General features: G+C 44.0%; 1 pseudogene; it reads left to right on the top strand.

Moving 5' to 3' along the window:
* The first annotated feature begins 10,192 nt into the window (after positions 1-10,192).
* Positions 10,193-10,399, top strand: LOC142286879 (U2 spliceosomal RNA; annotated as a pseudogene).
* Positions 10,400-13,131: the final 2,732 nt, after the last annotated feature.

Here is a 13,131-nt window from a genome sequence, read left to right as displayed (position 1 = left end):
GGGCCATTAGATCTTTGACTTGTACCACAACCATAAATCTCGAGTAGTTGTCTACCATCGTAAGTGCATACGTGAGCTCGCCTCGATATTCTGCAACAAAACTCCCTTTTTCGATTTCAGTTTCAGCAAACACTCCTCTTCCTGTAGAAAATATTTATCATTACCTAAGACAGTCATTCTAATGCATGACAATATTAAGGCAATTTAGTTAAAACTTGTTTTAACTCACCTTTAAGGGGATTGATGTATTTCATGGTCAATCCAGGTTTGTCAGTGATGGCACTGACATAATGTATGGCGTCTTTTTCGGGCGTTATCCTTTGCCTTTTCATTGTGAAAATCCAGTTGCCTATATCAAAGCAAATTCTACTACTTGTAAAGTATGCAGAAAATGAAATGTAGAACATATAACATCAACTGCTTAGGAACGCATCATAGGTTAGTACTTAAAAGGATATTGTCATGTTCTAGTCATAATGCAAGCTGGACATTTTTCATGTTACCCTGTAATCGCCGGCCTGTTCTAATGCTCACAAGCCAAGATATAGGCTCAGCTGCTAAGGCTTCCCTCTGCCTTCTGAATGAAACTTGAATATGTCTGGGTCACTGTGTATATAGCAGGTGCTCAGAAAAAATAAGAGTCAATTCAATAGAAATAGCTCTGGCACACTATAGTGATCAATAACGTAAGAAAAGAACTCTTGGAATGCTGAAAATTCTTTATTTGTGCAAAAGGATAATTCATCCAACGTTTCGACCTTGTTTTTAGGTCTTTATCAAGGATAAAGTTATCTAAGATCATAAAGGGTTACAAAACCATATAAACACGTAATTAGTACATAGTACAACATAACAGTACAATATATTGCTACTTGAGAGTACAATGGGTCAAATGACCATGATGCACATACAAAAAATTTTTCCAAAGCCATAGTGAAAACATTTGTACTGAGGAAAGAAAATTTCCACATGACCTATCTGGAGAAACATTCTGGATCAAACAACCAAAAATAGTCAAGCAGGTAAATACACACCTATATGGATAACAGGATGATATGTGTTCAATTGTATAGCGTCATTGCCATTAAGGTACAAATGGAAAACTTGCAATCCTATATAGTGAAGGAAATGAACACATATCATATCAAAGAACACAGGAACATGGGTGTGAGAAAATCCTCAATGTTTATACTTTGTTCTTTATAATGGTGTGAACATGTATATGTCTCAGTACCTTATGCACTTGAGAATTCTAGTGAGTAGATCATGAAAGCCTATTTCAGAACTGGAATCGGTAAATAATTGTAGGTGGAATCTAAATGAAAAGATGGTACAAGTGTTATCATGACACGTGGGCTATAACACAATGGACCGTGTGACAAAGAAGAAAGGAGAGAAAGAAGAGGAAGAAAATGCAACTACCTGTAACATTACGTGATAGTCACTGGTAAGTATCACTTGACAATTCAAGTGAAAAAGGATTCCTTTATTAAAGGGTTCTCAGTCGCCTCAGGATCATGAAATACTAGGGTAAATGATATGAGAATGGGTAAGAAGCACCACTAAAGGAAATATGAGATGCAGGACATATATCTATAAACCCCTGAACTACATGATAGAAATAAAAAGAAGAAAAAAGAAAAAAAAGAAGAAAGAAGAAGAACACATAGAATGCGGAAAGAGAATGGGTACAACTACCTGAGTTACTGCAGGGAGGCCCCTGGTTGGTATTGTGAGGGTTAGTGGAATTCCTTCACTGAAGGGTTCTCAGTTGCCTCAGGTTCGTGAAAAATGCTATAGACAAATAATGCCCGGAGAAAAGGGGTTCATATACAGCGAATAATGGTAATACAAGGTACATGTGTCACATGTAATAGTATATATATATATATTGTACTAAGCTCTACACCAGAAATAGAAAGTAGTCCCTCTGCCTTCTGTCTAGGTGCCCTGAGTTATGTCCTGTAAACTGTCACAGGGACCCAGACACACATGTGTAGTAGGGGAATATCCCTGCTGAGATGCCAGTGCTAGAGCACTCGTTTGCTGTGGAGTTGAACGCTATGTGAGCAGTTCTTACCTTCAATGAGCAGAAGTCTCTTTTTTCAGATTTCAATATCTCTGTGGGTATCTGGCAGAAATATGGAATACTCTTTACTGCTAAGACCCTGTACACCACTCCCACTAAAGGGGGCTTTACACGCTGCGACATCGCTAATGCGGAGTCGTTGGGGTCACGGAATTTGTGACGCACATCCGGCCGCATTAGCGATGTTGCTGCGTGTGACACCGATGAGCGATTTTGCATCGCTGCAAAAACGTGCAAAATCGCTCATCGGTGACATGGGTCTCCATTCTCGATTATCGTTACTGCAGCAGTAACGATGTAGTTCGTCGCTCCTGCGGCAGCACACATCGCTCCGTGTGACACCGCAGAAACGAGGAACCTCTCCTTACCTGCCTCCCAGCCGCTATGAGGAAGGAAGGAGGTGGGCGGGATGTTCCGGCCACTCATCTCCGCCCCTCCGCTGCTATTGGGCGGTCGCTCAGTGACGTCGCTGTGACGCCGCACGGACCGCCCCCTTAGAAAGGAGGCGGTTCGCCGGTCACAGCGACGTCGCCGGGCAGGTAAGTATGTGTGACGGGTCTGGTCGGTGTTGTGCAGCATGGGCAGCGATTTGCCCGTGTCGCGCAACAGATGGGGGCGGGTATCCACACTAGCGATATCGGGACCGATATCGCAGTGTGTAAAGTAGCCTTTAATAAACTGTGTAAAGGATTTTAAGTAAAAATCCACAATAAACCAGCGCTAGATGGGTTTTTATAATTTTATTAATAGACCACAAATAAAAAATTTTTTGCTATCCTTGTTTCAAGACAGAGTATTTGATAATATACAATACACTGATTATTACTAAAACCAAGGACCACATAAAACAAGGACCACATAAAATAAAAAATGAAAGTAATGAGAATAAAATTCTTTTGTATAACCAATTAACTTCGAGGTGATACAATATTCACATTGATTTAGTTTTACCAGTCTAATGTAATGCCCCGGCCGGTGGCATATATTTTGTTTGGTTAATAATTTAGACTTATACAATGAAAGATGTACTATACCACCCCTGGCTAACTTACAAGTTTTAAGTTGTACAATATAAGTTTGCGACGTTATATTCGCCCCCAGGGCCTGGGGGAATAAACCTCACAACAACTTGACCGCAAAAAACACCCCGGATTTCTCCGTTGATTAGGCTGGAACCGCTATGTACAGGATTGACCTGTTAGACTTCCAGAGCGGACGTTTTGAGGCCAGTGGCCGCGACTAGTGCTGGCTCTGGGGGAGATGTATGGTTACCGACATCCCTCTTTACAGAGCCTTTATAACACTTCACAAGGCCACAAACCAGCCGGTCCCGTATTCTCCCAAATGTACTTTCGAAATCAAGCAGTACGAAGCCACTGAAAGCACCAAGATGTTGGCTGCGGACAACAATAAGATCAGCGGTAACTACTCAGCCTCTCCAGCGGGCAGTCCAGACCGTATCCAGTGTCAGCTGACTGATTCCACACAGGAGGAAGTTGCTTGGCAGGTTAGCACCACACAAGGCTCCGATCCGCTTCCAAACGAGCAATGCAGAACCGCTGGAGGTATCAATGTATCCTGGTTGCAGACAAAGGAAATGTCAGCGGTAACCTCTCAACCTCTCCAGCAGGCAATCCGTACCGTGTCCAGTGGAAGCCGGTTGATTCCACACGAGGGAGAGATTACTTGGCAGGTTATCACCGCACAGGTGAGGTAGGCAAAAACAGAGTCCTGATCCGACGCGCGTTTCGGGGGCGTGTAACGGCCCCCTTCCTCAAGGATAACTCAGCTGTTGCCTAGAGCACTATTTATGCATATATTTAATTGGTTATAATTTGCATAAAATTAAACAATGTTTAAATTCAACCAACATTCAATGACCACTACATATATCAATTTGTGAAAGACCGTTCATAATAGCCATATAATATAATTATGTGCAAAGGTTTTTCTAAAGGTTTTTCTAAAAAGACCTATATATAGCCTTGCTTGTATCATCATATACTGGGAAGACAATGTGTATATATGCATATGCTTTTTTTCAACAATAAATTTAACAAAAGGACATCATAAAGGTGTAATATAAATTTGCTATAATATGAAAAGCCCCTTATATCTACATCAACCTTGGGCAAGTGAAGCACCAATTTTAATATATATTATGCATATATACACATATATCTCCATGACAATCGCTTTATTTTTTTTTTTTTTTTTTTTTTTCCTTCTCTCCGTATTATTATCAGTACCTATTACTCCTCTACCTATAAAAATATAAATTAATTAAAAGCAAACAGTTCTATATCATTATTGAGTCCATATGGTTTCAAGGTGTTCAATTCAAAAATCCATTGGCTTTCTGCTCGTGACATTTTTTTAATGAAATCGCCACCTCTCCAATCCTTAGTTATTTTTTGTACGCCCCATACTTGGGATCCTTTAAAGGACCCTCCATGTTTTAACACATAATGTCTGGATAGGGGGTGCTTAGTACATTTATTTTTAACACTTCTAATGTGCTCACCCACCCTTTTCCATAGGGGTCTAATAGTTCTCCCAATGTATTTTTTCTGACAGGGACATTGAATGCAATATACTACTCCCTTTGATTGACATGTAATAAATTCTCTAATCATGACTTCTGACTGCCCCTGTAAGAAGGATTTCCGTGAAATATTTTTTGTATTCTTACATACTATACAGCTTTTGCATGGAAAAAAACCTTTCAGGCCAAATAATCCTCCCTTATTAGGTGCTGTAAGATTACGTATGGTGGGTGCCACTAAATTGCCAATATTGTTTGCCTTCCTATATATGAATATAACGTCGCAAACTTATATTGTACAACTTAAAACTTGTAAGTTAGCCAGGGGTGGTATAGTACATCTTTCATTGTATAAGTCTAAATTATTAACCAAACAAAATATATGCCACCGGCCGGGGCATTACATTAGACTGGTAAAACTAAATCAATGTGAATATTGTATCACCTCGAAGTTAATTGGTTATACAAAAGAATTTTATTCTCATTACTTTCATTTTTTATTTTATGTGGTCCTTGTTTTATGTGGTCCTTGGTTTTAGTAAAAATCAGTGTATTGTATATTATCAAATACTCTGTCTTGAAACAAGGATAGCAAAAAATTTTTTATTTGTGGTCTATTAATAAAATTATAAAAACCCATCTAGCGCTGGTTTATTGTGGATTTTTACTTAAAATCCTTTACACAGTTTATTAAAGGCTACTTTACACACTGCGATATCGGTCCCGATATCGCTAGTGTGGATACCCGCCCCCATCTGTTGCACGACACGGGCAAATCGCTGCCCATGCTGCACAACACCGACCAGACCCGTCACACATACTTACCTGCCCGGCGACGTCGCTGTGACCGGCGAACCGCCTCCTTTCTAAGGGGGCGGTCCGTGCGGCGTCACAGCGACATCACTGAGCGACCGCCCAATAGCAGCGGAGGGGCGGAGATGAGTGGCCGGAACATCCCGCCCACCTCCTTCCTTCCTCATAGCGGCTGGGAGGCAGGTAAGGAGAGGTTCCTCGTTTCTGCGGTGTCACACGGAGCGATGTGTGCTGCCGCAGGAGCGACGAACTACATCGTTACTGCTGCAGTAACGATAATCGAGAATGGAGACCCATGTCACCGATGAGCGATTTTGCACGTTTTTGCAGCGATGCAAAATCGCTCATCGGTGTCACACGCAGCAACATCGCTAATGCGGCCGGATGTGCGTCACAAATTCCGTGACCCCAACGACTCCGCATTAGCGATGTCGCAGCGTGTAAAGCCCCCTTTAGTGGGAGTGGTGTACAGGGTCTTAGCAGTAAAGAGTATTCCATATTTCTGCCAGATACCCACAGAGATATTGAAATCTGAAAAAAGAGACTTCTGCTCATTGAAGGTAAGAACTGCTCACATAGCGTTCAACTCCACAGCAAACGAGTGCTCTAGCACTGGCATCTCAGCAGGGATATTCCCCTACTACACATGTGTGTCTGGGTCCCTGTGACAGTTTACAGGACATAACTCAGGGCACCTAGACAGAAGGCAGAGGGACTACTTTCTATTTCTGGTGTAGAGCTTAGTACAATATATATATATATACTATTACATGTGACACATGTACCTTGTATTACCATTATTCGCTGTATATGAACCCCTTTTCTCCGGGCATTATTTGTCTATAGCATTTTTCACGAACCTGAGGCAACTGAGAACCCTTCAGTGAAGGAATTCCACTAACCCTCACAATACCAACCAGGGGCCTCCCTGCAGTAACTCAGGTAGTTGTACCCATTCTCTTTCCGCATTCTATGTGTTCTTCTTCTTTCTTCTTTTTTTTCTTTTTTCTTCTTTTTATTTCTATCATGTAGTTCAGGGGTTTATAGATATATGTCCTGCATCTCATATTTCCTTTAGTGGTGCTTCTTACCCATTCTCATATCATTTACCCTAGTATTTCATGATCCTGAGGCGACTGAGAACCCTTTAATAAAGGAATCCTTTTTCACTTGAATTGTCAAGTGATACTTACCAGTGACTATCACGTAATGTTACAGGTAGTTGCATTTTCTTCCTCTTCTTTCTCTCCTTTCTTCTTTGTCACACGGTCCATTGTGTTATAGCCCACGTGTCATGATAACACTTGTACCATCTTTTCATTTAGATTCCACCTACAATTATTTACCGATTCCAGTTCTGAAATAGGCTTTCATGATCTACTCACTAGAATTCTCAAGTGCATAAGGTACTGAGACATATACATGTTCACACCATTATAAAGAACAAAGTATAAACATTGAGGTTTTTCTCACACCCATGTTCCTGTGTTCTTTGATATGATATGTGTTCATTTCCTTCACTATATAGGATTGCAAGTTTTCCATTTGTACCTTAATGGCAATGACGCTATACAATTGAACACATATCATCCTGTTATCCATATAGGTGTGTATTTACCTGCTTGACTATTTTTGGTTGTTTGATCCAGAATGTTTCTCCAGATAGGTCATGTGGAAATTTTCTTTCCTCAGTACAAATGTTTTCACTATGGCTTTGGAAAAATTTTTTGTATGTGCATCATGGTCATTTGACCCATTGTACTCTCAAGTAGCAATATATTGTACTGTTATGTTGTACTATGTACTAATTACGTGTTTATATGGTTTTGTAACCCTTTATGATCTTAGATAACTTTATCCTTGATAAAGACCTAAAAACAAGGTCGAAACGTTGGATGAATTATCCTGTTGCACAAATAAAGAATTTTCAGCATTCCAAGAGTTCCTTTCTTACGTTATTGATCACTATAGTGTGCCAGAGCTATTTCTATTGAATTGACTCTTATTTTTTCTGAGCACCTGCTATATACACAGTGACCCAGACATATTCAAGTTTCATTCAGAAGGCAGAGGGAAGCCGTAGCAGCTGAGCCTATATCTTGGCTTGTGAGCATTAGAACAGGCCGGCGATTACAGGGTAACATGAAAAATGTCCAGCTTGCATTATGACTAGAACATGACAATATCCTTTTAAGTACTAACCTATGATGCGTTCCTAAGCAGTTGATGTTATATGTTCTACATTTCATTTTCTGCATACTTTACAAGTAGTAGAATTTGCTTTGATATAGGCAACTGGATTTTCACAATGAAAAGGCAAAGGATAACGCCCGAAAAAGACGCCATACATTATGTCAGTGCCATCACTGACAAACCTGGATTGACCATGAAATACATCAATCCCCTTAAAGGTGAGTTAAAACAAGTTTTAACTAAATTGCCTTAATATTGTCATGCATTAGAATGACTGTCTTAGGTAATGATAAATATTTTCTACAGGAAGAGGAGTGTTTGCTGAAACTGAAATCGAAAAAGGGAGTTTTGTTGCAGAATATCGAGGCGAGCTCACGTATGCACTTACGATGGTAGACAACTACTCGAGATTTATGGTTGTGGTACAAGTCAAAGATCTAATGGCCCATACTGCAGCGAAGGTCTTCCAAGCACACTTATGCAGACCTCATGGCTACTCAGAGAGAGTCCTCACAGATCAAGGCACAGCCTTTGAAGCGGAAATCTTCAAGGACTTCTGCAGCTTTTACCGATGCAGGAAGATGCGCACTACACCCTACCATGCTCAAACCAATGGTTATCAACCTGCTCAGGACTTTACCCCATATTCCAGATGTGGCCTTACAAGTGATTTATAGAGGGGTAACAATACGTTGGGATCACCGGATCTAATCTCCCTTTTTATACACCCTAAAATCTTGTTTGCTTTAGAATAAACAATAACATCATAAAGGTATAGCAGTACCGTTTCAAAGTTTCGGTGTCCCAAGCAGCATTCCATCAGCCTCTGGAAGGTTCCTGGCAAATTGCACAGCTCGAAGGGCATGCTTTTGAACTCGCAGAGACCCATCGGGGTGGCAAAGGCGGTTTTCTCCCGGTCTGCCTCAGCAACGGACACTTGCCAATAGCGACTAGTGAGATCAAGGGTAGAAAAATAATTTGCAGTTCTCAATGCAGCTAGCTATTCCTCAATACAGGGGAGTGGTGCTGTCCTTCTTCTTTAACAGGACCAACGGAGCTGCCCAGAGGCTACAACTGTCACGGATAACCCCAGCCTCCTTCATGTTGCTCAACATGTCCTTGGTACACTGGTAATGTGCAGGTAGTTTTGGCTTATATCTCTCTTTGATGGGTGGGTGTGCACTTGTGGGGATGTAGTGTTTGACCCCTTTTATTCTTCAAAAGTCTAGCGGATGTTTGCTGAAGACTTGCTCGTATTCTTGCACTAGCCTGTAGACCCCCTTCTTGTGATGTGAAGGTGTGGAGTCAGTGCCTACGTGTAATTCCTTACACCACTCCTCTGGCTGACTTGGTGAGCTGTCACTGAATGGGTGGGCTGAAGCAATGGTGGATGCTGCTGTTTGGATAGCATGTGTATCTACTGAGAACAGCTTATCAATGGTGGCAAATCGGAGCAGCTTAATCTCTTGCTCTCCGCAGTTCAACACTCTCATGGGCACTCTTCCCTTCCATATTAATGAATAAAACTATGATGTAAATAGCATATAGATACCCCACAAATGCAGATAAAAGTAGGTTATGGGAAAAGGGGGAATAGAGAAACAGGAAAATAGTGGAATAAAGTATACCTTCCAGGTGGGAGAGGAAATGGCAGCACAGCCAGTGGAGGTGAAGCAAGGGGAGCCTGCAACTAAAGAGTTGAGAGCGTTATCACATGGTGACTGAGCCTGATTGTAACGGGAGCATAGAGGTGCCGATCCTGTCTTACCTGCGTTGGTGTAGAAGTGGGTGTCCTGTGGTGGAGTCAGCTATGTGCAGTGGTGGCCGTGGGTTCTTTTATGTGCGACCGTAGTAATAGCTGCGCCCACTTCCTGTATGGGAGTGGAATGCAGTGAGGGTAATGGAACGCACGCCTGCGCATTTGTGTTTAACGTCGCGCATGTGCAGAACGGAGAAAAGGCTGCGCTCACTTCCTAATGAAAGGGAGTGAGACGCATCTGGGAAGGGAAGGGAAAAGATTAGGGTTTGGGGATGATGAAAGGGCTTTCTACGGGCAAGGATGGCAAAGGGTGGCAGTGACGGAAAGTCAGGCAGCCTGTCCTGTCCTGTCCTGTCCGTCCGTCTTTTTGTATCATGAATTGGAAAGACTGCAAGGGGGAGGGGAGGTGCTTGTGTCCAAAAGGAGGAGTTATTCAGATTCATTGCAGTGGGCGGCGGCTGCAAAAAGCACCATTCTTCTTGTTTTTGCTCTGCAAAACAGCCTTTTCAAGGGTTGGCTTGGGTGACAAAATGTCTTCTGTAGGCGTGGGTTTGTCTCCCTCTCCCTAAGATGTGTCCGGTATAGGCCAGGGTGCCACTCAAGGCCGTAACCAATTCGGGTTATAGCTTCTCGGCCTTTTGGCTAAGATCAAGTGTAGTTTCGGAGGACGCTACCTTGGTCGGTACTGGAAGGTGCCTGGGATTGCACGTCTGCCGGCCTTGAGGAAGTGTGTGCGCCTTCTGGTGACACATAGCCCTCTTGTGCCTGGACGGTTCCCAGGCAACGGGAGGCGATCACCTTTGTTATTTTGAAGTCCTACTGATAAACAGAAAAAAAAAAAAATTAAATCTGTTCTTATCAGTTTAATATCTGATACGTCCCCTCTCTGGGGACCATATATTAAATGGATTTTTAGAACAAGGAGATGGAAAAAATCTTGCTCTGTCCACTCCACGCATTGACCTGGTATTGCAGTACCTCCAGGACCGGTGCACCCCTTCTTAACCCAGTTTCCAAAAGCAGAACTCAATTCACCTGATTCAAATGAGCCCCATTAGTGAATTGAAAGAAAGCAAAAACTTTATATGTACCTCAATTTGGCCAATTCACTTTTCACACTTTCACCCTTTTTTTTATCTTTCACACCTTTTACTTGCTTTATTGATGCAAAAAGCTGTGCCAAATAGCAAACTCATCTCCACTCAACTTGACCAACTCTGCTATGTCCCGTGCAGTATCTTATTCTCAGTCTTATCTAGATCATTTGCAATTGAATAGAATAGATCCCTTTTGGCTGCTTATGACTGTGTAAAATATGTAGTTTTACTGGGCTGGGATGAGAGAATCCATTGAAGCATGGTGTAGGGATTGTGGTTCCTGTGTGCTAAGAAAAGAGGCTGGCACCAGCCAGAAAGCCCCATTGCAGCCAATAATCACTTAATAACTTTTTCAACTTGTCATCATATGGGAGGCCTTCCATTCCTTGTAGTAGTCTAGTTGCCCACCTTTGAACTGACTCTAACTTCTGAATGTCCTTTTTAAAATGTGGAGCCCAAAACTGGTTCCCATATTCCAGATGTAGCCTTACAAGTGATTTATAGAGGTGTAACAATACGTTGGGATCACGGGATCTAATCTCCCTTTTTATACACCCTAAAATCTTGTCCCAAGCAGCATTCCATCAGCCTCTGGAAGGTTCCTGGCGCATTGCACAGCTCGAAGGGCATGCTTTTGAACTCGCAGAGACCCATAGGGGTGGCGAAGGCGGTCTTCTCCCGGTCTGCCTCAGCAACGGACACTTGCCAATAGTGACTAGTGAGATCAAGGGTAGAAAAATAATTTGCAGTTCTCAATGCAGCTAGCGATTCCTCAATACGGGGAGTGGTGCCGTCCTTCTTTTTTAACAGGATCAACAGAGCTGCCCAAAGGCTACAACTGTCACGGATAACCCCAGCCGCCTTCATGTTGCTCAACATGTCCTTGGTACACTGGCAATGTGAAGGTGGTATTGGCTTATAGCTCTCTTTGATGGGTGGGTGTGCACCTGTGGGGATGTGGTGTTGGACCCCTTTTATTCCCCCAAAATCTAGCGGGCTTCCCACCGGTAACCCGCTCCCCAGCTTGGATGGATGCTGAGGGAGCCCCTTTTGCCCGCAGGCTCTGGCCCTGGGAACTGTAGCCTTGGCGGTGACTGTGCTTCCCTCTACGGTGTGAGCTGTTGCCTTCAATCGGGTCTTGACTGCTGGGAAACCCTGGAGGTTCCTGTCGCTAACGGATTTGACCGGTTTTACGGTGACTCCTAGCCTGGTCGGGGTCCGTAGGCCCTGCCGGATGGTGCTGGCTTCTCTTCACTCCCCGATCTGGTACCGGCGGGCCACCGCCCATCCCCGGTCCGTACGGTTCACTCCAATCAGCCTCTCCTGCAGAAGGTCACCACCGTCTGCCAACCTTGCTGAGTGCCCGGGCCACACACCCGGACACGGTCAGTCTCCTCTCCTCTTCACTTCTCTAACTCCAAAACTGATCTCTAATCTGACTCCTTTTCCCGCCTCCAGGACTGTGAACTCCTCGGTGGGTGGGATCAACCGCCTGGCCCACCCCCTGGTGTGGACATCAGCCCCTGGAGGAAGGCAACTAGGATTTGTGTTTAGCTTCGGTGTGCCTAGCCGGAGTGTAGAGTGTGTTGGTGTAGTACCTGTGACGACCTGGCTTGTCCAGGGCGCCACATTCCCCTATAGTAAAATGCAGACCGTCCGCGGGCTGCCCGTCCATCACCGGTTTTATTTTCACAACTGAAAAAGAATAAAACGGTAAAACATGTAAAAGCATCATAAACATTTTACAACGGTACAGCTTCCGCTCTTCTCCCACCCAAACAACCTGGCCCTGATGCTGCCCCTAAGAAGCGGGCAGCACCCCTTGACCCCAGTCCAGCACCAAGTTGCCCGAGCGGGTTCTGTCTCTTTCAGGGGGCCCACGTCCAAGGGGACCCCTGAACCCCCGGAGGATCGCCACCGGTTACGGTAGTGGCGGGCCTAGGCCATCCCTTTCCTCCAGGCCCATCCTCCCAAATCAGCCTCTCCGGAGGCGGTAACGGTGTCAAGCCAACAAACATTTTTATTTACATTGCACTAAGTTTGTGGTTGCCCTGCAAGTTCTCGGGCTTGTCCGTAAGCAGTTCCTTACGCAATGGTTGCACAGTCCCTACGGGGACAACAGTTGCCGGCAACGGCCGGTTTAATCACGGTTCAATCAGGTAAACTTCTTTGGTTGATCATCTTTACTTATCATTTAAAACTTTCAAACTGGTACACTCAACACATAAAGCCCCCCCCCTTTTAAAGAGTAGTTTCCCTGTACCTAAGTGGGGGTCTACCTAGGTTGGGGCGAGTGGACCTTCGGGGTCCGGTGTCAGTGGTGACAGGCAGTGGGGCAGAGGGAACAGTCAGTTCCTCCTCCCTGCTATCATGTGGGGCAGGCGGAGGCGTAGGGGAGCTGGGTACAGGTACATCCCTGGGCACTGGCTCGCGGTTAACCGTTTCCATCATTTCTTCATCCACGGGTTGTGGGAACAGTATCACTGGAAGGATCACCGCACCGTTCTGTGTAGGCCAGTCTGCTGGAAAATCACCCATCATGGTGTGGATTACCTCTTTTTCCTTCTCCACTGGACTGGGAACTGGAGCCTCATCCGCTACTCTCAATGCTGGTGGGCACTTCTTCAGGTGGTCT

This window comes from Anomaloglossus baeobatrachus, unplaced genomic scaffold (genome assembly GCF_048569485.1).
Source record: "Anomaloglossus baeobatrachus isolate aAnoBae1 unplaced genomic scaffold, aAnoBae1.hap1 Scaffold_70, whole genome shotgun sequence".
Taxonomy (NCBI): Eukaryota; Metazoa; Chordata; class Amphibia; order Anura; family Aromobatidae; genus Anomaloglossus; species Anomaloglossus baeobatrachus.
Note: the sequence above shows the minus strand (reverse complement) of the source record. Positions and strands in the feature narration are given on the sequence as shown.